At 35.3% G+C, this 23313-nt stretch overlaps 2 long non-coding RNA genes across 5 annotated transcripts; both read right to left on the reverse strand.

The window, feature by feature from the left end:
* Positions 1-669: 669 nt before the first annotated feature.
* On the reverse strand, positions 670-4595 carry LOC145168631 (uncharacterized). Of its 4 annotated transcripts, none has more exons than XR_013741973.1 (9): positions 4540-4595; positions 4045-4457; positions 3896-3945; positions 3762-3818; positions 2523-2585; positions 1549-1739; positions 1384-1463; positions 1147-1239; positions 670-1062 (listed from the first exon to the last, which is right to left on the reverse strand). It is a non-coding gene; the product is annotated as an uncharacterized LOC145168631 (long non-coding RNA). The 4 variants fall into 4 exon arrangements; XR_013741972.1 differs by adding an exon at positions 2959-3048 and having other exon boundaries at positions 3896-4457; XR_013741974.1 differs by having other exon boundaries at positions 1165-1239; positions 3896-4457.
* Positions 4596-4797: 202 nt separating this feature from the next.
* LOC145106786 (uncharacterized) lies at positions 4798-5172 on the reverse strand. Its single transcript, XR_013707650.1, has 3 exons — positions 5057-5172; positions 4894-4977; positions 4798-4820 (listed from the first exon to the last, which is right to left on the reverse strand). It is a non-coding gene; the product is annotated as an uncharacterized LOC145106786 (long non-coding RNA).
* Positions 5173-23313: the final 18141 nt, after the last annotated feature.

Below are 23313 nucleotides of genomic sequence, written 5' to 3' on the forward strand. Positions count from 1 at the left end.
TCTTAGAAATATGCTCTAGGCAAAATCCTAAGTTAAGCAATGTCCTAATCATAATAAAAGCATCTCCAATGGAAGTTTTTTCTAAAGCTTTTTACTATTTAGATAAGTTGTAAGATGACTTATTAGCATCGGAGAACATCGCTTTTTTGCTTATTTTTATTGACCACTCAATATATATTGATATATATTGAATGATCAATATAGTTTGATAGGATGGTCACTTAACCCCTTTATTTTTAATAATGTTTCATTTTCTCTCCTTCATTTAGTGTTAGTATTTATTAAAGCAATGTATTGTATTATAATCAATTACTTAAATATTAATGTTAAAAAATAGTATTTATTAAAATATTAAACGGCTAGCAATAATATTTATTAAAATTTTTTATATTAAAATTTATGTTTTAAAAAACGATTAGTTAAATGAGGGGGTTTTATGGAACATTTAAATAGAAGTGGATAAATTAGTTAAATTAATTAAAAAAAGTCATAAAAGAGGTTAACCATTGGAGAACTTCTTTAATTAGAGGTAAATATTAATGGGTTGAAGATGTGACAATGTTTTTAAGTTATAACATAGGTTTACCATTGGAGATGCTCTAAGGTATTTACCGAAAACTCTACACACTTAGAATTGATATATTATTAAAACTATAGTAGGTACCGAGTTAGCAACAAAAAAATATATACATGTGATATCCAGCGATGCCTCGATGTCCTTATTAATGAGCTAAAAAGCTCTTCCCAAAGCCTCTGAGGCCTTCTAGTCTAATTTGGGCATTCAGATTTGATGTGCCCGAACTTGTTACAACCAAAACATAATTTTGTCGGCTCCTTACAATCATTGTTTATGTGACCCGACTTCCTACACTTATAACATACTCCCGAATTTGCCTAACACTCTCCTAAGTGACTCTTCCCTCACTTACAATGGCTTGAACTTCTTAACAAGCTGGTTTGATGTCTTTGTATGATTTTGCTTCTTTTTTATTTTGCACATGAATCTATAGCTCCGGCTCCCGAAGGCGAGCTACCTACACCATCTTATTAAGAGTTAAGCACCTGTCAATGACAACAAACTCTCAGATATCGGTCCTAAGCAAGTTCACGTATTAGGACATCTTCATGCCCTCAATAAGCACGTACTCTGGGCAAAAAAGTGACCTCTTAAGGAATTTGTCGATGATTTGATTAACTGACCCATTCATCTGCTCCATGAACAAGAACTCCTTTGTGACTCTATGACAACAAGAGAATGAGTCCAGCCCATTAGCTTCTATTAGTATAGGCTTCGATCTGAATTTTATAGTTTAACCCTCAAATTTGCCATAATTATTAAACATTGGGTAGTAAAAAACTTAATATTTAAGTTTCAAAACTTACCCCTTTTAGTCTTTAATATAAACTAGCGGGGAATTAGTTGCGCCTTTGGCGTTGTGTTTGTTTTTTTTCCTTAATTGAAGCTGTAGCAAACGATAGAACACAAAATGCATTAAATATAGAAACGTATTAGAAGTAGGGATGTTTGTCGTCGGGGAGGTTTTTGACCTTTATTTTGAGATTTTGAATAAGGGCTTCATATTTCTTTTGCATATCGTGCATGGTCTTCAGCAGTTTTGCGCTCTCATAGTTGTTGTCAAATAGGAGTTGCTGCATCTTTAGGTATCCACATGAATTGAGACATGTTCATAATTATGTCGTCATCTATTCATGATTCCTAGAAATCCACCGCTGATGGTCTGAAAGTAAATAAAATAGAGAGAAATCACAACCAATCAAATAAAAAAACACAAAACCAGTCAACATTCAAAGAATGAAAATAGTAACAAACCTTTAAAATATTAAAATCAAACCGAATTTGATAACCGTTATGCCGTTTTTAAAATTTACAGGCCTGCCCTGCAGTAAATATGTTGAGATACACAACCTATTTTAACTGATTATTAGATTTGAAAAAAGGAAATCGTGGTCCAATTTTTCTACGAATGCAAAGTACCACAGAACATATGTATAAAAAGTAGACCTACTTTGCTTTAATCGAGTCCATTGTGCCAAATAAATGATTTGTCATCATCACCCAATCCAACAATCACAGGGGGGGCAAAAATAAGGAGCAAACATACACACAATATAAGTAAAAAAATTCAATCAATCTAACAATTATATAATTTTAGTAAGATAAATGTTGTAACAACTGTTAAGATGGACAAAAAAGATATTTACCTTGAAATTGCTTATCATCTTTACAGTAATGGGATCAAAACAGAGCTGCACAAAACTTTTGAAGATCAGTGTTTCATTAAAACAGAATTGTACAAGAACAAAATTTGTGAAAATCATATTACACATATTGAATATGCTACCGGATTCGTTTAGGAAAACAAAAACCTGAGAATCGAAATAGATAAACACAAACATCACAATGGAAGGTAATAGAAGCAAAAAACATATAAACGCGCCAATAACCACAGACGCACAGACATGAACATTATAATTTTGAGAAGTTTGAGTTGCTTACTTACATTTTTAGACACTTTCTGAATACAGCTAAGAGCAACTATTCAGGCAATTTGTCCCGAGGCAACCTGAAAACAAAGGGATGGTTTAGGAATGGAATAGAGCAACTTCATGGAATGAAATGTGATTCTTTGTCATGGGTATGGGTTGATTTGCATTCCATAGGAGAAGGGTGTTGAATTTTCTTTCATTTATGAATGAAATCACATTTCATAATTACAAATTAGTTTTTGTTTTATTTATATAATCTTTAAAATGAAGAGTTTTAAATTTTTTACAAAAGTTCAATAAGATTCTATTTTTTGTTATTTTCCAAAAATAACTAAAAACACAGTTTTTGTTATAATTTCATTCTTAAATTTCACGGTATTTGATTATAACTAATTGTTTATTTGTGTAAACATTTTAACCAACAATAGACTCGACCACTATAATACAAACCTTAACTTGCTTGTGGTTATGGACTTGCATATCCATCACCTGTTTAAGGTACAAAATGATTATAGGCCGGCTCTTCCCGCCTTAATACTTCTAACACATATAAGAAATAAAAAAAATTTAGTTAAAATTTTCATTCGTAATCCAAATATAAAAATATTAAAATAAAATAGTCATTTTTAATTTGTTTACATGAAAGCAAGTGAAGTAGAGATTGGATCTAACTATTTCATTAAAGCTTAACTTCATTAAACCTTGATCATTTCACTTTCACAGTAAAGCTAAATTTAGCATGAACTTAAAAAAAAGTTAGTGAATACATATGTCTTTAACAACTGATTATTTATATCTTTAAAATAAATAAAGGATTAACCATTTCTATCACAAAATAACTACATTAAGTTATCACTTATTTTGTAAATTAATTTGTTTATGAAATTTGGTTTTTTTAAAGAATGTCATCATTTTCTATTATCTGTAGGAGATCTCTCATGGAATCCTAGAAACCCAGAAACCGGAATAAACATGTAGACCCACAAACAAATGAACAGAATTTTCATTGTGACATTTTGTCGAACAGTTGGAGGGTGTTTATGTAGCAACAACCAATAAAGAGATCACCGTCATCCCTAAAACGTTTACACCTCTATTCATCGGGATATAATCAAAAACCAAGGTCAAATATGGAAGAAACAGGGAAAAAACCACATGCATAAGTTCACAGAGTAAAAAAAAAGGATGAAACACCGGTAGGCGATGTGTAAACAAATGCCTAATGTCCAATTAGGCAACAATTAGGCAATTACCTTGTTTTGCAACTGGAAATGTTAACACACGGGTTGAGTAGACGCCAATCATTCCTTCTACAAACAAACGATTCGATTAACATAAAATCAACACATATAGTCGTTGGGTTTCATGAAAATTGGAGAATACATACCTTATGAAAAGGCTTCAATTGCCATCTCTCTTTTGAGTTGGTATTGAAGCCTGCATATGTGAATAATAAGAAGAAAGGAAAGTGAAAGCGTCCAATTTAAGCCCTAATTTCAACCAAATCCAAGTTATTTAACTGTATGTATGTATTACCAACGGCGCTGGCACCAACAACGCCTCCAACTCTGCCATCCATGTTAATGCCATGATAACAAAAAAAAACAAATTAGGGTAAATTGAAACTTTATGCTGCAAATTTAAAGGTTTTAGTGTGAAGCTTGCAGCCTTGCACAAAGAGATTTAACAGTTGGAGTGCATTAAAAAGGCGTTGAGGAGGAAACCCACTGACGATTAAAACAATGACAATCCCCAAAACGAAAATTGCAGACAAACTTTTAGCAGAACGGAGAGTCGCATGAAAAGGAGAAAGCGGGGTTGAATAAGCAGAAAGGAATCCAGTGAAGGACATCGTCGTGAAAAGCAGATGATTGGGTGCACCCAGTTCAGAATTTGTGATTAAAAATGTAGATGGTGGAGACGTCGTCGGCGCCGACCATCCGCAAAACCTTGTAAAAGAAGAAATCAAAACAATTTCGTGGAGACTATGAGATTGACAGAGACAAAGATGCAAGAAATCGAGGAAACTACCTTGGAATTTTTTAAAGTTATTTGAAGTTCTACTCGTTGCCTCCGGTATTGATTCCAAAATTCCTCCTTTGTTCATCTTGGTGGATTTTTTGGAGGAAACTTCAACCTTCGCATCGCCTCCAGCCACCGCCACCGGCAACCACCGCCAGTAAAGGTCGGCGGTGGTGTTTTGATGAAGATGGGAATGAGAATTAAGAGGGAAAAGTGAGATTACGGCAAAAGTATCGGAGTCGGTGTAATGAGTCAGTGGAGGGATATGGTTTCTTGCCCTTTCTAACAACCTGATACGATTTTTTACTTTTTACTTTTTATTTTAATAAAATATTAAAAGAAAAAAGAAAAAATATTTATTACCTCTGTTTAAACACACTGCATTCCAAAGACCAGCCTCCAGAACATTAAACTCATCGGTAAGCTCATTACCAGGTGTTGGGCTTCCTGTACATTCGAAAAATCTTTCCAATTATGGAATTGTACTTTTAATTATGAAAGTAAGTTGCTATTTTTCTTATTTGACCTTGAAGAATTCGATAGGTTTGAAATGCATTTGAACCCATTGGAGTTGCATTGTGAGTTAAAAGAGTTTTCCAAAGCATTCCTGCAGCTAATGGTGACATCATCAGTGAGAAACTTCTTCAGAGATCACATTTCCCACTGCCACAGTTACTAGATTACCGCTGACCTGGAATTCTAAACTTTTTAAATAAATTCTCCAAGTAAATAGTCACCAATTTTAGCAAAATAATAATCATCGTTATTACTTTAATAAAACTGCATACAGAAATAACTTACATTGTAATGCTTATGTGATCCATAAGGTTGTCCAATAAATATAGTTTTAAAGTTATTTCATTAGAATATGTAATGAAATGGTCTAAAAATCTGCATTAAAGCCCTAATACAAAAGGCAAGAAGTTATAACCCTCAATATGGGAAACACAGGGGAATCGGAGAAGGAGAAACAGACGACGACATTGGTTAAGGGCATGTTAAAAAACCAAATCGGGTGTCCGGTTCACCAACCTCACAGTCGCTGGAAACCCAGATAGAACCAAAAACCCACATAGAACTACCTTTGGCATATTATCTGACGCAACAAACAGATCACAAACCATTAGGTCGACCTAACATTAAGTTAGATGTAATTACAGGCATGATTTTATGTTTACCAGAGAGATCTATGACAGTTTCCACAACATGCACTGTACAGATGTCCAAAATAATGTTCAGGAGACGAAGGAGAGTTGTTGAACGTGTATGAATTTGGCTAATTGTTGCGTATTGTTCGTTTATTAGACATTCATTAGATATAAGAATGTCCAGCAACCCAACGACTGCAGCCAATGGTGTTGTCAATTCATGGCTGTCAAATGGTAACGTCAAAATCCAAATTGCTAACAGAAGTAAAAAAAAAATTAGGAAAAAAATGAATCAATCATGAATATTAACCTCGGATTTGCTATAAATTGGTTGTTGTAGTTGCTAGATGCCCCTGCCTTTGTTCTTGCATCCAAATGGCTGATTAATTCACTGACAAATGAATAAGTGGAGAAGGCGGTAACTCAGCCGAAATCATTGGCCATTACAGTAAACACAATCCTAGCGGAGGTAGGCGACGATGGAGGTGGGAGACGATGATCAAAACTAACTACCACCAACCAAAATCAGAGCAAGCAAATTGAATTTCGGAAGCAAAAAATAAATAAAAAAAATAAAACTCTATTTCGATGCGTATACCAAAAGTAAGCCCCATAAAGAAAACAAAGAACAAAAATTTAGAAAACAGAGCAGATTAAGCGAGGGAAACTTAATATAGAAAAACAAAGACGAAGAAGAAACATACCTGGCCTGAAGAACGACAAAAAGACGACAGTCGATTGACGGGACGTCTCCAATTTAGGCGTAGTTGTCTGCTTCATGTTGAATCATCACCACCAGTCGACTTATTCACCGCGTACCCCATTCTAAGTCCCATTAGATAACAAAAAACAAAATCGAACCCTAAAATCGAAAGTTGAGAAGTGATTAAAAATCCGATTTCATCAAAAACTGACGACTGAAAGCGAAAAAGTACAAAATTGCAAGATATTCTTACCTGATCAAAAGTAAAGAGGCGGTGGGGAAGGATCCGGAGGAAGTGACCATCGTATCGCTTTTGGGTTTCAGAGCTGATGGCACGTTGTGCGAGACATCCTACACAGATTTCTCGGCCACCCACTCCTCTGCTTGACTACCTCGCCACCGCTTGTGTCCGCTCGTGCTATTAGCAAAGCCATAAGAAGGAGAGCAGGAACGTCGATGAAAACTCGGGGAGTAGAAGAAGAAGAAGCAGTCGATAGATGGAGCAGCGATGAAAGATAGAGTGAGCGGTGGTGGTGGTGAAAGCTTTATCGGGTTTAAGTGAGAAGATCAGAAGAAGAATGTAGAAGCGGTGGTTACCCGGGTGGAGTTAAATTACCGTTGGTGGTGATGTTGGGAAGATCTGTGAAGAAGACAGAATTTGAGCGGAAGACCTTGGGGAGCGAAAACTAAACTAAACATCGAGAATCGTTAAGCCGTAGATGAAAGAAATTACCTTACCAGGTGGAGGTGGAGGTCGGGTGGGGAAAGCCGTCGCTTGGAAGAGCATCAGACCGTGGAAGGAACTGGAAGGCAAAAGTCCATTTATGGAGGCGGTAGATTTGCAGAGGAGCGAAAGAAAGGAACGGCGAAAACCTGTCGACAAAACGGTGGTTTCAAGCAGAAGGTTTGGATAAGGACGGTGGAAAGAACCGATATTTGGAAGGATGAGGGACCGGAAATGTAATTTAAGGGATCAAAATTGGGCAAAATATCGCATGTTTACTGTTAAAACTTTTCACAACTTTAATATATATATAATAATTAGCTAATTCTCAATAATTTTAATAAAATCTCTCTTATTTATTAAATTCGTTTATCAAGTCTTGATAGTTTTATTTATGGATATATTTTATAAGTATTGTTTATTTATTATGATGTGAAATTAACAAATTTTTATTTATGTCACGATTTAAGATAATTCATTAGCAGGAAGCTTAAAAAGAACATGTTCACTACTAGTATCATATTTTATTAATGTTTATTTATTAAGATATTAAATTAATCATCATAAATATCAGGTGTTGTCTTCTCTATTTGAGATCAATGTTCAAGTCTCGTCCTAAACATATGTTGAATTAGGAGTTAGTTTATAAGTAGATTAGATTTGTTGGTTCAAAAAAAATATCATTCGTATTATTTTATTTGTTTATATAAGTGTTAAACCTCTACTATAATTGAAGTAACATTTTTTTTACAATAATAATAATAAAAAATTTCTTATTCATCGATTCTCATAAACTAACACAAGACTTTTTAACTACTTGAACATCCACCATTATAAATATTATAATTTTTCAACATCAACTTTAATAGTGTCTGATTTATCATATGATTTCATATAATGATGATGTTTCATATCAACTTTTCGATTTAGTATTCAAAAATTGTTATTTCATAGTCAATAACGCCTTGAATATTTTTATTGTTATTTTTTAACTATATAAATATATTCCTATGCAACATGTGAAAATTCACATAGTAAGGTAATATTTTAATCTATTATCATACTTATTCTGTTACATAATGAACATTCATTTGCGATTTCATTTTATCATATATTCATATCCATCATACCATAATCTACACTACCTTCGGATAAAGGTATACGAATCAGATTTTTTTTTTCCTTTTCCTGGATCGAGATCTTTCAAAATTGGATTAACATTAGTCAAAAAAGTCAAAATCGAATTGAATTCAACCGTGTTTTCGAGCAAAAAATCAAAGCATATAGGAATTAGTTAAGATCGGCTCAAACACGGTTTGAAAAACCAATGTTTTTTCTACTTTCCTATATTTTGCGGAACTTGATTTTGGTATAGAGGTTGAATGAATTTTTCACTATTAATCTAAACATGTCAACAACCAAACAACCTAACTTTGCCATATGGTGTAATGTCTTTTTCAGATATTTTTGAACTTTAAATTTTTCAAAAAGATATTTCTTCTACATCCATGCTAGAACAAAGAGTAAAAACTGTTTTTGAAAAACCTGTAAAGTTTTATAATTTGTATCATCAACAAATTATAGATATAATGACTTGAAATAAAAAATTTTGCTATATGAAAATCATAAATAATCTATAATAGGTTTAGGAACTAGTTCCTGTCAAATCGATTCCAACGGTAAAATCCTCAAATCGATATAAACCTCCGATTTGAACTCCAAACCCAACATGTTTCTAATCGATCGGAATATAGACTCATTTTTTATGCTACTCTATTATTCTACTTTTGGAATAAAAAGTTAGGCTAATGGGTGTGGGCAACATTTTATTATATGTTATTACACCCAAAATGTGATACATCATCATCCTACTCATACATTATAATACCAAATGTGAAAATAAGTTACACCAAATAGCATGTGATAACACCCCATATTTTCTATTTTTTTTTTGAGTTTTTAGATTTCTATTTTTCCAATTTGTTATTTTTTTTTGTTTTTTTATTTATGTTATAATAATTATAAAAAACATATAAATTAATAACACATAATTTAATTAAATCCTAAATTAAAAATAACATTTAAAAACTAAAAATGACATTATAAAGAAAAAACATTGAACAAAAACATATTATAATCCTAAATTAAAAAAAAAAAAAAAACGATACACTATTTGTCGCCCAACTAACTCCGTTCGATCTTTGCTTTCATTTTTCGGAGCACTTGCACTTGTTTCGGTGACATATTATCCTCGCTAATGCGAAGAATTGTCAAATCCTTCGCTATGTGATCTTCATCGGCTAGTTGATGTAGGAACTCTAAATGCTCACGTTGCAAGTCATATACTTTAATTGTGATGTCGCTGTGAACGTCAAATTTCTGTTACAGTTTCGCGTGCTCTCGAAGTCTACTTTCGCTTTCCTCCGCATGTCGTTGAGCCCGCTTCGCCTTGCTGCACCCTTTAGGTCGTCAAGGCGGGGAGATGTCTTAGATGTCTTTGAGGTCGTCCGGGAGCTCATTGGTGTCGACATTGAGGTCGATGTTTGTGCATGCTTTGGAAACGTCGACCGAACCCAAGCCGCAAGACCTCTTTGATTGTTGTTCCGATGATGTTGGTGTTTTAAACCATTTTAGGTATTCCTTAACAATCTCCCAATTTTTTTCGTTCTCGAAAACGTGACTCGTCTCGACATGATATTGCTCCCTCGCTGCTTTAGAATCATCGAAATTGGTCACACCAATTTGCTTGTGTGTAACACTCCAAAAATCATAAAAAAAAATTTAAAATTTTAAAAGCAACCCATTATCCATAACTGTTTATAAGAAAAGTCATTGTTTCAAAAGTAAATTCATATCAGAGTGTCCCAAAATCCAATGTCTTGAAAATAGGAAGATGTGCACGATCAATCATTCGCTTTCCCACGATCCTCTAAAGTACCTGAAACAATAAACTGAAACTGTAAGTCAAAGCTTAGTGAGTTCCTCCAAGTACCAACACACAACATAACAAACAATAGCATGCAAATATGAGCATCCAGCCTGACTAGACCGCCTCATAGGGCTTACAGCCTATCTACCGCTCTACGGGCCTTCGGCATGACTGGACCGCCTCGCAGGGCCTACAGCCTATCCGGACAGCCCCGGGTATCTTGGCCTTCAGCACAAAGCAGGACCGCCTCAACCCAACCACAATATGTCGACATATGTAACAGATAAACATAAACACAGAACCAGCAAATACATATAATCATACAGATCTGCTAATCATTCATATACTAGCATAACACCATCCTATAACTAGGATACGTATCCTAGTGAGTCGACATTGTTGCCTTCGACCCACGAGTACAGTGAGGAAAACTCACCTCTCAATATGAAGAAATAGCTACACAGATCACTGCTCCAAATGTTGACTCTACCAGCCACCTATATAATTACAATCACTTAAGCTCAACTACTGATCAAAATACCCAAAACGCCCCTAAGTCAAACTTGGGTCAAAGTCAGCCTACAACCGAACGTCACGTCGTGATCATCCATGGTCATGTCGTGGTCGTAATACGACAAAACAGGCATGCTCAGCCCAATCACCACACCGTGGTGAGGCTCCACCACGCCGTGGGGATAAGTTAGCAAGACTTAATTCCTTACTCCAGCCCATTCCAGGAGTTCCCAAGCACAAACTAGGTCCAAACCATAACCTAGATGGATAAAATTTTAAGTCAAGATCCAAAGCCCTAAGTTCTTAATGAAAGCATAAAGCACATTAAGCACTTAATCCTTAGAGTTACTTCTCCAAAGTTTCCAGAAGGGTTTCCAAAACCTTATGGACCATAAAAATCATATCTTTAGGGACATGCATGTACAATGTATGTTCTTTCCATTTTAGGGCAAAACAAGGGCAAAAAGGTCCAAGATTCCATGCATGGCCTCAAAACTCAAGTCTACTTCCGATCCAAAGAGTTAAATGCTCCAAATGGTCTGAAGATTCATAAAGTTGCAAGCTTTATGAGATATCATCTTCCAAAACCCACCAAACATGAAGAAAAAGGGCCAAATCCAAGATCTAACAACCTAGCAAAGAAAAGATTGAATCTTGAACACTCACCCAAGTCCAGAAGAGAAGTTAGAAGATGAATATGCAACTTGCAAGATGATAATCCTCACCAAGGGCTTCCTTCTCCTTCAAAGATTCCAACAAAGTATGAAGAATGAACTTTCAAGAGTGATGGAGGATAGGGTTAGGGTTTTAGTGCTTGAGAGGGTGATAGAGGTTGAATAATCTAAAAAACCTAGCCATAATGTCCTTTAAATAGGGCTCAAAGCCCAAATGATTAAGGTTTCACGAAACTGACTGCCACATTGTGGCACCTCATGACCACGTCGTCGTGGTCCATGAAAACCCGCAGCCCAAAAGATAATACCACGTCGTGGTGAGGCTCCACCACGTCATCGCCACCCAAAATAATATTGAAATTTAAAAATTAAATTTGTACATGAAACGAATGTTACATTGTACGAGGAAAGTTTGTTGTAGATGGAACTGAACTTGCTACACTTCATACTGATTTGAGTGCACTTGCCACTCAACATATCGTCATTGCGATATTTGTCATCCTTCTTCAAAATTGCGCGAAATTTGCCGATCACAACTTCCCAAAAAGCGAGTTTTCTCATATTGTTTCCCTTAGTTGGGTTTTTTGATGTCCCGCACCACGACACCGCTAATGCATACTCTTCCTCGTTGTCACCATGTTGGAGGTTCTTCTTTCGATTGCTCCACCGCGATCGCGACCTCTTTCCCTTTCCTTCTTGTTCTCCCTTTCTTGGCCATTGGTTTCCGACTACCCCCCACTTGCGTCTCGAGAACCGTTTCTTGTGTGGGTGGTGACTGTGTGGTTGTTTGTGGCATGGAAGAAAAGGTGTTGAAAAGGTTTTGTGTAGGGAATTGTAATAGGTGAGGCGAGATTGAAAAAGTTGTCGGAAATGGTAGTTATGGTGAGCTTTGCGAGTTGAGGATGTTCGTATACGCCTCATATTGTGCAAAACCGAGAGGATGAGATGTGTTTGTGTTTGGAGGAGGAGTGTTTGGTTTTTGATCCATAGTCAGTTGAATGTGAATTTGGTTGAGTTGTGTGTAAAAATTGAAATCGAGAGAAAGAGATGTATTGTATAGGTAAAAATTATATATATATATATATATATATATATATATATATATATATATATATATATATACTAGCCGTTTACCCGCGCCAAGCGACGGGTGCGAATAGTTTTTTCAGAAATTAGTATAGAGACAATATACTGCCATGTTTCGCACCTATACTTTTTTGGTTTCAAAACTTTGACCACAAAATTTGGTATATTTGCAGGTTTTGTCCCTACACTTTCGTATTTACACAAGTTCGATCTCCCCGCACCAAGCGACAAGTGCGTATATTTTTTTTAGAAATTAGTTTCTAGAAACGATTAATTCGATGAACAATGATTAATTTCAATTCAACGATTAGTTTATTTTAGGAAAAATGTCATATTAAAAATAAGACACAATCTATTCCAATGAACAATGTATTAGGGTTTAGTGTGTCAGCGAAAGGTAGGTGATGCAACATATAAAACTTTGTTGTTTTCGGTTTAAAATTGAAATATATAGTTGTTTTTGGTTAATTATAAAAGTTGGTTGGCCACAATAGCTTATGTTTTTTCAAAAAAAAAAATCCTAAAATTCGAAAAATGCCAAACTTTTCATTATTAGTTTGTTATCAAGCCATCAAATCCGAAAAAAAAATAACAGTAATGTTCATGTTAAAACTACAATTGAAAATATTTTAAAATTTTGCTTCTTTAACACTTTCCACAATGCAAATCCTTTCAAAATAAATAGTGCATATATAATAACCCGTACGGTAGAAAAAGTAAAACAACATTAAACTTAAAAAAATGTAATATTAATCATATATTTACAAACAGTTGTTTTTAAAGATAGTTTGATGTTTTGTCACTGAATAATCGTTAATTTAAATGAAGATTTAAAATGATTTGAAGATAAAAGCAACGTTCTTTATATGTAGAATAACATTAAAATAATCATGTAGTATTATATTTTCCAATAGTATCTAATTAAAATGAGATACGTTTGGGCATGAACGGGAATTTAGATAATTTGTCGCATTAAGATGTCAAAAGTCCTTAAATTTGTGATTATCTATGATTTCTTTTTGTTAAATGTTGTTTTAGATGAAAAATCATATTAAATTGATGCATGTATCATCGAAAATCGGTTAAATTGACTATTGTCTGTCAAAATGTCAGATTATCATAGTTTTAATAGTATTTCATATATATAAAAAATGCGTAAACTTATACATAATCCATAACTCTTTACTACCAAATCATTATTATTTTTACTCTAAGTAACTTGCATTTGGTTGGTTTAAAATCTTTTTTTCTTACTAAAACTTAAAAAGGAAATTGTCAGAATAATCCTAATATTTACGAAAAAGTTACACTTTAATCCTAAGATTTTTTCTTAACGAAAAAGTCCTGAAAACCGGCAAAAATTTACAGTTTAACTCAAGGTTGCAGAACTCGGTACTCGGTACCTGCTTGGCCGACTACCGAGTAGCAAGTACTGGGGAGTACTCGGGAAGTACTCAGATTCGGTAATTCGTGTAGAAATATTTTTAACAAAATTTTATATGTCAAAATCATAAGTTAAAATCATATTTTAATTGAAATATATAATAAAATTAGATACATGTAAATACATAAAACCTGTAATACACACAATTGTCTCAATTCGTGAATAATTACTGAAAATCTAAGATATATATATATATATATATATATATATATATATATATATATATATATATATATATAGTAATAATCACATGTGTGTGTTAAATAATAAATCATTAAGTGTATTATACATATTAATTTTGAAATTCTTGATTTTTTTTTCTCTTTTTATGACAATTTTGACCCTTTGACCAAGTTTGACCGAGTTTGACCGAGTTGGCCGAGTTTGACCGAGGAGGCCCGAGTAAGACCGAGTAGGCCCGAGTTAGAGAGATATTGACTGAGTTTTGACCGAGGTTGACCGATTTTTGACCGAGTTTGACTTAATCCGAGTTTTTTTTTGCCGAGTTCACAAAACTCGCCTCGGCGGAGGGCCGATTCCGAGTACTCGGCCGAGTAGGGTGATTTTTACAACACTGGTTTAACCCTTTTTGACTGGTTGAAACCGGTACCAAATTAATTTGGGACTATTTCGTAAACTAACCCAAAATATTTGGACTTTTTTGTAACCCAAAAATATTAGGACTTTTCTGTAAACAAAAATATTATGACTTTTCTGTAAAGAAAACCTTTATTATTATTATTATTATTATTTATTATTATTATTATTATTATTATTATTATTATTATTATTATTATTATTAAAAATATAAATAAGAATACTATTTTTTGAACTTGTATTATTAATATTGTTAATAAAACATATAAATGCATTTAAATGAAAAAATAATGACATTGTTTAAGGGTGGAGGTGGAGGAGATGGTGATGTTTTTAGCATTGAAATCATATGAATTTCTACTTGTATATTTTTACTTTTTATATGGTCATTTCACATTTGTTATTATTGTTTTCAATTCAGAATATTAATACTTAACAATTTAAAAGAAATTGCATATTTGTAAAATTGTTTATAAATAGTTTAAGGTAGAAGGATTTCTCAGTTTATATATAAAATTGTTTAAGGTAGAATGATTATTTTCCAAATCCAACAGATCCACTACAAACATCTACATAGATAGGTAGCTCATATCAAAATTCAAAAGTATTAATTATAATATCTTGTTTAATAAAAAGTAATATGATAATGTAATTAATACTTCTGAATTTTGATATGGGCTACCTATCTATGTAGATGTTTGTAGCGGATTTGTTAGATTTGGAAAGTAATCATTCTACCTTAAACAATTTTATATATAAACTAAGAAATCCTTCTACCTTAAACTATTTATAAACAATTTTACAAATATGCAATTTCTTTTAAATTGTTAAGTATTAATATTCTGAATTGAAAATAATAATAACAAATGTGAAATGACCATATACAAAGTAAAAATATACAAGCAGAAATTCATAAGATTTCAATGCTAAAAGCATCACTATCTCCTCCACCTCCACCCTTAAACAATGTCATTATTTTTTTCATTTAAATGCATTTATATGTTTTATTAACAATATTAATAATACAAGTTCAAAAAATAGTATTCTTATTTATATTTTAAATAATAATAATAATAATAATAATAATAATAATAATAATAATAATAATAATAAAGGTTTTATTTACAGAAACGTCCTAATATTTTTGTTTACAGAAAAGTCATAATATTTTTGGGTTACAGAAAAGTTCAAATATTTTGGGTTAGTTTACGAAATAGTCTCAAATTAATTTGGTAACAGTCAAAAAGGGTCAAACTGTAAATTTTTGCCGGTTTTCAGGACTTTTTTGTTCAAAAAAAAATCTTGGAACTAAAGTGTAACTTTTCCATAAATATTGAGACTTTTCTGGAGATTTCCCAACTTAAAAATCATATATTTATTTTTATCACGGACTTTTAAAGTTAACTAAGTTAAAGGAGATAAAGTGTACAAAAGTATACGTTGACAACATTAAAATTTTAACTTATTTAACTTTTTTTTGTTTACAGCATATATTTTCGATTATTTTAGTTGTGACATGGAAAAGTTAAAAGTGCTAAATTGCTTTTAGACTCGTACTTAATTTCTTTTACAAAAATGTTAAAAGAATAGAAATTTACTAGGTGCACATCATATTAACTCAAAATATTTTTGTTCATATCTTTTGTCCTCTTTTCTTCATAGATTTCATTTACACATTTTTCCATACTACTACTATTTAGCACACGTTTGAAAGGCCAACTTTTTTACCAATTTTTATTTACGAAATTGCCTCTTAACATACAATGAAGATTGAAGATTAATAATTTGAAATTGTAAAATGTTTAAACTAACCATTACAAAATTTCACAAAATACAATTGGAAAAAATAAAAATCAATAGCTTATGCATGTATGAATAGTTAGCTAATAATGAATGCTTCTATAAGTTATATTTTCCATAACAAACTAAATAACATATTAAAATAGAACAAAAGGTAACCAAATTAAATAACATATTTAAAATAGAACGAAAGGTAACCAGAAACATATTGCATCGTTTGAATGTAAAAATTGGAGGAAAAAAATACATTTTCAGAATATTATAAACCTTACTAAGACATTTTAATTAAAAAAAAAACTTACTAACCAGTAAGATCTGAAAGTTAAGAGACAACGGAACTTTGACTACAACAAAGGCTAACCATGAGTTGAATTAACTACACCTCCAACCCCTCAGCCTTCGATTTGCGGCTTTGTTTCCAGCAACATGGCTACTGTGCAACTTGGGTGATGGGCATAACCACTCCCTTCTAAGCCCGACAAGGTCATGGCCATTCGGGACTTTTTAAGGGCTCAAAATATCGTTTTTTGGTTACGGGCTGGCGCGTGAACTTTTCGGGTGGAATGATGCAATGTTCGAATTGGACGAAACCCACACATTGTATATATATATATGCTAAAACCATAAATCACTTCGTGATCACCGCCGATGTATTTCGACCATTCGGGACTGTTTAGGGGCTCAAAATGTCGTTTTTCGGTTTTGGGCTGACGTTCGAACTTTTCGAGTGGATGATGCAGTCTCCGAATTGGACGAAATTCGCACATTGTATATATATGCTAAAACTATAAATCACTTGGTGATCACCGACGATGTTATTTTGGCCATTCGGGACTGTTTAGAGGCTCAAAATGTTGTTTCTCGGTTTTGGGCTGGCGCACAAACTTTTCGGGTGGAAAGATGAAGTCTCCTAATTTGATGAAATTTTCACATTGTATGTATATGCTAAAACTATTAATCACTTCGTGATCACCGACGATGTTATTTCGGCCATTCGGGACTGTTTTGGCTAAACCCACTAAAAAGGATTATTAGCGGGTAAAGTTGGAAACTTTACCCTTAAAAGGACATTTCCAGTGTATAGATGAAGTAAGAAGCTTAGATCTGAAGAGTAGGGGCTTAACCCATTAAGATGGCCCAAATAGACAGGGGAACTCGTCGAGTCCATAGAGGAACTTGACGAGTTGAGTCGTGTTGTCCCGTTTCAGATTATGGTAGAACTCGACGAGTCTGTGAAGGGACTCGACGAGTTGATTCGCCAAATCGCGACTATGAGTAGCTAGGGAACTCGGCGAGTCATGGAAGCGACTCGATGAGTTAGATCGCGATTTCAAGGTTTTAGGACTCGGCGAGTTGGGTCAACTTAGAGTGTTGACTTTGACCAGAACGTTGACTTTGACCAGGGGTAAAATGGTCATTTTACCCTTAGAAGGATTCTCAATTTTTGACTATGTGTTTATTGTGATAATGATAGCCGGTGAGTCGTTGGAGTAGCCATCAGAGATTTCCTCACTCGAGATTTCAGCAGCCAGCTTGAGAGGTGAGTTTTCTTCCAGTAGGAACGGGTCGAAGGCACCAATGTTGGCCCGTTTATGTATGTTAGCATATGTCAGACTTAGGTCCGATGTCGGGGTTAGCCCGATGTGTATTATATGTTCTGGACTCCGGTCTGATGTCGGGGCAAGCCCGAGGAATATTTCTATGCTTGATGTCTTCGTGATTCTTGCATGTGTTTGTTTATGTGTTCCGGACTTCGGTCTGATGTCGGGGAAAGCCTGAGGAAGGTTTAGCTTATATGTTTATGTTATGTGTTTATGTTATATGCTTGTTGATATGTTATATGTATACCGGACTTCGGTCCGATGTCGGGCGGGGCCCGATGCCGGACTTCGGTCCGATGTCGGGCGGGGCCCGATGCCGGGCGAGGCCCGATGACAAATTCGTCTGATGCCGGGCGGGGCCCGATGTAGTGGGCAAGGCCCAATGTATGTTATTATGTGTATGATATGTGGTAGTTTGGGGAGACTTACTAAGCTTCGTGCTTACAGTTTTCGGTTTTGGTTTCAGGTATTTCCGGTAGCAAAGGGAAGAGCTCGGGATGATTGCAGTGCACACACCATTCTTACAGCCTGGGATGTTTAGACTCTGATATTTTGAGACATGATTTTTGATACAGTATTGTGTATGATGATTTGAGATACATAACTATGATTTTATTGTGATGTTTGATGGGTTATGGCTTTCTTAAATGATTTTTAAAACGAAATTTTTTGGACTATATTTTTGGGATGTTACAAGTTGGTATAAGAGCCTTGGTTTGAGGGATTCAGGCACACTCTCGGGTGTGTCTGGACTCAAACCGAGGACTTGGTATGAAAATATTCAAAAGAAAAATTATTTTATAAAAAGAGGTTTGAAAAGAATTTGAAAAGAGAAAAGAACTTTGAAAAGAACAAGGTGTGTGATGCGTACAATCAGCCGAGCTCAAGTAAGTACTCCCAAATTACCCATACAAGTTATGTTAAGATATGCTTATGAGAACTGCATGCTAGATTAGGGCTAAGGATATAGGAAGGATGTCTTATGTGCCTGTTATATGTGTATCGGCTTATGAACTACATGCTAGTACAGATTAGTTAGTGATATGATGGCCTGATTAGGATATGCTTGATTATGTTTACTCAATGCTCGAATGCTGCTTGCTTTGAGCTTTTAGGAGTTCTAGTTATCTTTTACTAACTAGTAAACGAATATGTTAAGTTACATATTGTAAGGACTAAATAATTTCAGACGGTTAGGTCTAGCTCTATTTTGCAGCTCTTGTTTGAGTCCAACCGTTGTAGGATAGGATCTCTCATTCGAAGAATTATCTAGTCTTAGTGATATGTAATGATATTCACGAGCTAGTTAAGGGGAGATAGTAGGGACTTCTTATGCAGCTGAGGGGCGGAGAGTGGGATGGTGATTACCCTAGGGCAAGCCTAGGATGAGAGTAGCGTGTGAAGCAGTAGTAGTAGAAGGGACTTGGTAAATTCAAGGCAGTTCTTGAGGAAAGTACGGATAGATGTGGAAGGTAGTAAGGGCCCGTACTACTGAAAGCAGAGAATCCATACTCGAATCAAGGAAGGCCGAGATGAATCCAGGGAACTTGTAGTATATGTGATCCCTTGAGATATGATTAGTATTCTGACGTTTGTTATGGTATGTTTTCAGTATGGTGGTACTACTCACTAGACCAACCGACAGTTCAGGCGCCGGTGAGGGATCAGGCTCGGGCTCTGGAGCTGGGCAGCTAGACGACCAGACGAGGGAGTTCATCTCCTCTGAGATCATGCGCAATATTCTGGATCAGACTCATGTGATCTTCGGCACGATCAAGGAGGGTATTTTGGAGCTTCTAGATGATAGGTTGAGTGCTTTCCGCACTGAGGTGGCGGCCATGATGGGGTCGCGCACAATGACATTCTGGGAGTTCAGAGCTTGTGGAGCTCCCGATTACCATGGGGCACGAGACCCCATTGCGAGCACCAGATGTTTGGCGGATGTCGCCAACGCATTCCGCACGAGCAGATGTCCCGAGGGGGACAAGGTTCGACTTGCGTCCTGCCTTCTGAAGGACAGGGCACGTGACTGGTGGGAGGAGGTCGGACATGCCATTGGTGATGATGCAGCTCTTGATGTTATGACTTGGAGTGACTTTTCGGCCAGGTTCAGGGCCAAGTTTTCACCTGTGATAGAGGTGCAGCAGCTTTCTAGGGAGTTCCAGGATCTCCAGCAGACGACTGAGACGGAGACGGAGATCACCGCTATGTTCAGGGAGAGAGCCCTTCTCGTTCCATAGTATGTGGCGGACGAGGAGATGAAAAAGGCCTGATATCATGAGATGTTGCGGAGTGATATCCGCCAGTTTGTAAGCCGCTTCATCTACAAGACGCTGGAGGATATGATTGCTAGGGCTAGATGTTGGAGCATGAAAATGCTTTACAATGTTGAGTGTTTATTAGGTTAGAATATTCCCTTGTATGAAAAGCATATTCCCTCCACTAGTATATGAAGTGGAGGTGATGGTCATTTTATTGTAAGAGTGTTCACTATGTAGACTTGTAGTTTAGAGAGAGTGTGGTGGGATCTCTCCCACCATGGGAGAGTTATCTCTCTCCAACCCATGAGTGTTCTTGTAATATTTTATATCTCTCTATCTATCTACTACAATTTTCACTCATATATTATGTTCTTCATGTTCATACACGATTATCTTCTTGGTAATATCTTCCGCACCGATCCAATCGATAAAATGGGAACTCACAAGTGGTATCAGAGCAAGACCTTGGAGATCTCACGATTATTTCAAGGGAACGATCCCGATTGGTTTATTATCTTGAAGATTTTCGTCATTTATGAAGATCATCTCAGCCTTCGCAACGGAAAAATCTTTTGTGAGTTATTTACTGTTTTGTTGGTGATGTTGCTAGAAAAATAAAAATTTTGCTGCTACTGTTCATACACGTTTGCTGCTGTTGAATTTGAGTTTATGAAAAAAAAAATATGTTTGCTGAAGAAGATGAAGTTTTTTTTTAAAAAAAGGTGGTGTTTGATCTTAGTATCCCATGCAAAAAGGTGTTTAGAAAAAAACAAAAATATGATTATGGGCTAAGAGATTGAACAAATGGTCATGTGTTCGGAGTATGTGATTTTTTTTTAGAGATGAAAATGAGTTGTGGATAAAATTTTCCGAGATGAAATTGATTTTGGAGTGTTTGGGTAAGAAAATATCGAGATTACAAGCTTATAAACTGTTGGTACAAGTGTGGATTACGCATGATAAATTCTTTTGTCATGGAGCATTTAATGCTCATAACCATGTGGGGACAAGAAATTAAAAAAAAAAGGGTTGCTGGACATTTTTGAATATTGACGTCCAAAAGTGGGAGCAGGCCACCCAATCTCACATTAGGCGAGTGTGTCAGACGCTCCATTCATTACGCGCCACATCAGTTGGGTCCCACCTGCGCTAAAGTCAAACAATGCATTGGAGTCACTCTTTTGTGCAACAGGCGCAATTGAGTTTTGCTGCCGCCAGGCGCATCCCTCCTGCCACACGCATGCTTTCTGCCACATGCTCCAGCTTTTGTCAGTCCAACCCTCTCTCTCCTTAATTACTTTTGTCTCATTTATTTGTAAGTTCCGAGACTGAGCTTCTACCACATTTTTGAACTGGACCCCACCTCTTCCTGACCATACAGCCATTCCGGACTCTCCATAGACCAAACTAATGTATCACCTTCCGGAACCACCGTCTTTGTTTCGGAACTTAGAATTTTTTTTGTTCCGGACCATAAAGCCATTACGGACCCAAAAGTAATTCCGAACTCAAAGACCTTCCGGAACCACTTTCACTGTTGACGTCAGAACCTTTTATTTTTAAACCCACTCGGGACCTTCCAAAGCCATTCCGGAATTAAATTTTATTCCGTACCTTATCTTCTAAATACCCATTTCGGAATTTTACTTTCATTTCGGAACCAAGCTTTACCCATTCCGATTTTTTTTATTTTCAAACCCATTCCGGAATTTTTTTTTCCGGACCCTTTTTTTCCACTTCGAAAACCAACCATTCCTCATCAAAAAAAAAAAAAACCTTTCGGACCTTTTGTTGTTTCTGACCCAACACTCATGTTTTGACCCACCAAACCCTTATGGATCCACAATGTGAATCCATTTCACCTCACTCCGGAATTTTCATTGCCTTTTATTTTATTTCATCCAATTTATTTTCAAGTTTTTTTATTATCACCAATTTACTCCTTCATTTTTTTTAAAACCAATTAATTTTATTTAATACTCATTATTTTTTTTAAAAAACCCATTATTTTTTAATACAAATTATTTTTTTTAAAACCAATTTTTTTATTAAAACCAATTATTTTTTTAACATCAATTTTAGCCCCATGACATGGTTTAAGGCTTCATTCTTCTTGCTGATTATGAGTGAAGACACATTTGGTTCAGAGATTATTATATTTGGTGTCTCACTTCTACCGAGCTACTCGCATTTTTACTCCCTTCGAACTATTTATATATGGTCTCGGACCATCATTTGGGAGTTCGGGTTTGTATTTCGGTTTTCAGCATCACTTTGGTTCAGCATTATGATTTTTCAGCAGCGGGTTTTATGATATATTCTACAGTGTTTGTTCAGTTCAGCGATACATCACCATGTCTACCCATGACCAAAAAATAATATCCTCGTTTTTACGGGTAGATGCTCACATCAAGGGGGAGCGTGCGATGCTCCATCATATCCGACATATTTTCTTTCCCGGTTTCATGATTAGTTTTGATCTTTATTGCATGGTCGATCAAAAATAGGGGGATAATCATGAGCATCCATTCTGGTTTATTATTGGAGTTTTGACGTTAGAGATATTTGAAGACGAAGATTCATTTAGTAGTGTGATGTGGCACTGAGTTTTGGTCTTCACAGATCGAATTTTTTGCACTACTTGATGTTCTTCGGATTACGATTATTTATCTTCAGACTCTACCTTTTGGGATGTCTCATTTGTGTTTGCATCCGGTTCCGATCTTATGATTGCTCGAGTTTGGATTTGCGATATTTTGAAGACGATGATTATTTTAGCGATGCGGCGTGACACTTATTTTTGATCTTACAATCAAATCTTTGGCATTGCTAGACCATGTCTTCGGATTCACATTATTTATCATTCGGACTTTATTTTTGGATGCTTCACATTCTCAGCAGGTTGTTCTTCAGAGATTATTTGGTGCATTATCACTCGATTTCGGAATATTGAAGACGTTGTGTGATTCGACATTGTGCTCTTCAGTTCTATAGTCGAGGGGGAGACTGTGAACATGATTGGTTTTTGGGGACTAATCACATTCGAAGATTGGGATTTCATACTTTTATTCAGAGATTGGGGTTTCTCTGTTTGTTCTTTGATGCTAGAGATTCCATTGCCAGATTCCGAGATCACGACAGCTTCAGCACTTCCGAGACACTTCAGCACCAGACCCACCGAACCTGCCTGTCGGATGTTCTTCCTTTTATCACTGCTTTACCCTCACCATTTTCGAGCATTTAGGGGGAGATTGTTGGAGCATGAAAATGATATACAATGTTGAGTGTTTATTAGGTTAGAAT

This window comes from Lactuca virosa, chromosome 4, assembly GCF_052849685.1.
Source record: "Lactuca virosa cultivar CGN04683 chromosome 4, Lactuca_virosa_CGN04683_v6, whole genome shotgun sequence".
Classification (NCBI taxonomy): domain Eukaryota; kingdom Viridiplantae; phylum Streptophyta; class Magnoliopsida; order Asterales; family Asteraceae; genus Lactuca; species Lactuca virosa.